Source organism: Zingiber officinale, chromosome 4A (genome assembly GCF_018446385.1).
Source record: "Zingiber officinale cultivar Zhangliang chromosome 4A, Zo_v1.1, whole genome shotgun sequence".
NCBI lineage: Eukaryota > Viridiplantae > Streptophyta > Magnoliopsida > Zingiberales > Zingiberaceae > Zingiber > Zingiber officinale.
The window spans coordinates 39,423,070-39,426,210 of NC_055992.1; positions in this window are offsets into that span (position 1 = coordinate 39,423,070).

Here is a 3,141-nt window from a genome sequence, read left to right on the forward strand (position 1 = left end):
CCATGGAGTCATGGAGCGGAATTAAAAAGACAAGAAAGAAAGACACAGAAAAACATAATGGTTTTTACTTAGTTTGGAACCTTCGACGACTCATACTCTAATGTTCGCACTCATTGAGTGTTTTCGTTGGACAATTCACTAATAACTTAAAAAATTACAATAATGTAGAGAATTGGAGTGCAAGTAATTAAATACAAAAAATACCAATGACTTTGTGTTGAAGCTTGAGTGTAGTCGCCGAAGTATCTTTTTGGCGTCGTAGATAACTTTTTAGAGCAGCGCGTGAGTATGAAGGTCGAAGCAAATGATGTTTAAAGACTGATGGTCGAAGTCTCTTTTATAAGCATTTCCGGGCACCTGAACCACTCCTAGGCGCTTGGATGAAAGCCTATCCAATCCTACTTCATCGTTGAATTATCCACATTCGGGTGTCTAGACTGCTGATATGGTCGCACCTTGATGAAGCTCTATCTAGTAACCTCTATCCATTCCCTGTTAGAGTAGGTGCCTATAAAGTCAACTATTGGCTAGGGCTTTATTGACTCTTGTAAATAAGCAATATTTATTTTAATATAATTTAATTCAGTTTGACATTTACTTTATCTTTATATCCATGCTAGATGCATAGATAAAGTCCTTGAATATACTATAGTGAGATGTAGTGGTAAATATGATGGTTATCATGAAATATATCAATATTCACTATATATTCTAAATTTGTTTCTAGTCAATTAGACCGCCTAATAAACAAGGATAAAAGTCTACTTAAGCTAGAGACTAGCATCTGTGATGTAGTATACCATGTTTAATTAGTAAGGGCATAGAGATGTTCAAACATATAGATAGGTGATCATACGATGAGTTCATCGAACATCCCTCACATAGACTTTCTAAGTGGTTACCATTTATCGAGTGGATAAGTCTTTGATTGTGGTTATACACTAGTATTCATTATGACCTGGGACAATACTAAGACTCTATATGCTTAGAATGCACTCTAACTCATTTACTGACTCTATTAGGGTCATTAGGTGGTGAGATTGGGTGTAGTAACGAAATATATTGGAGTCAGTATATTGTAGTCGGGGATTCACCACACACCCACAGGTGTGGATATCCTATGTAATATATATATTATTTTATAGTGTATAAAATCTCTGATCAAAGCTATAAGATGTACTTTAAGAAAGGAGTTTCCTAGTTACACATGTGATATCACTATAAGATATATCACATGATTGCCGAATCAATATACAATCCTCGATATACCAATCATTGCAGATTCGACTGAGATATATGAGATAAAGGGACTGGACTGTACGTTAATCATAATCGACTGGTTCTTGCAGGCACTATTCAGTGATACCTAAGGAATCATCGGACAATGCTGCTATACTCTCTTACCATGATTCGTTAGGTGTTAATCATAATTAGTTCTAACATCCTATAATTAAGAAGTTGATCATAGGATGGGGTTATTAAGGGTATGCCCAAATAAAAGATAAGTATAGTGTTTGTTAGAGCCCTAGAGCCAATCATATGATGATTGTTGTATGGACTCATTGTATCATATTCCTATATATATATAAAGACATTTGTTTTGGTTATTATACTTAGTTGTATTAGTGCCAAATAACTAAGTATAATAGCGTCCTTGAGTAGAAGGTTCCTATCTATATCAATCGATTGGTTGAATCGATAGTGAGATGATATAAAGAGCACTACTCTTAATCATTCCTAGTCAAGTATTAACATTCAGGGACAATGTTAATGCGACGAGACTAGCATGTAAGTCAACTCGATGACTTGATCTCACAAGTCATGGATATAGAGATATCAAGTTGACACATGGGTATGCATTGGAGAATGTATATTGAATGACCCACCATGAGAAAGTATCATGGATCGTTATATGAGTGTCATATACTTTCTCATGTGGCTATTAGTATGATTATTAGTCCTTGGACCTGAAGTCACCATGGTTCCCTACATAAGGAGTTACATACTTTGACTTCGTCAAACGTCACCCGTAACTGGGTGGACCATAAAGGTGATTACTGGGTATGTAACAAATTATGTGGAGGGATGTGAGTGATGTAGATGAAATCTATCCCTCCTATATAACGGGAGTGACATCGTTATTCTTGATAGAGTGAGACCACTAAGTGCATGGCCATGCCCAAATGAGTCAATATGAGATATTGAGCTCATTTGATTAGAGTGAGTCTACTTGGAGTTCAAGATTTAGATTGATCAGAGGATGACACCGTCTATGCCTCAAATTGATCAATCTAGATGTCAAAGATAAAAGGACACTTGTCATATATTGTGAACAGTCACAATTAGTAGTCACAAGGTGATGTTGGATCTCAACATTCTTATAACTTGGGTAGTAATGATATGTTGCTAGATACCGTTCATTACTTATGCTTCTAAATGGGTTTCTGAGCATTGCCAACGTTACAATAACCTATAGGGTCACACACAAAGGGCAATTAGATGGAGATTAGGTTCATTTGATGTACCTAGAGGATTAGGTTCATGTGATGAACCAAATTGAATTAAGAGTAATCCAAATTAGATTAATTGAGTAAGACTCGATTGAGTTAGACTTGAATTAGACTCAAGTGAGACTTAATGATGATATTCATTAAATTTTGAATTCAATGATAAATGGAATTCAATTTGAATTTTAGATTCAAATTTTGAATGAGTTTCAAAATAGTCATTTAATGAAGAATATTAAATACTCATTAATGCTCATTAATGAGGCTTATTAATGGTGTTAATGAGCATTAAGTATTTTCATTAGATGAAAATACTTAAGCCATATTTTTACTCTGATTTGATTATCGATCATTATTATTCCTCCTTGCTTCTTCTTCTCTCCCTCTCCTCCTCCTTGGCTGAAACATCCAAGAGTGCTAGCACACTCTAGGTGTTTTCTCCACCTAATCGTTCGTGTGGATACACATAGAGGGGTGTTCACTTGACACCCTTGAGATCCGACATCTTCTTGGACGAGCGGGATTCGCGAAGGGCTTCGCTACAAGGGTAATCTCTTAACCATGTAGATCTAATGTAGATCTAGGATAGAAAAACATGTATACGAAATTTTTTTCCTTTTAATCTTCGCACGAA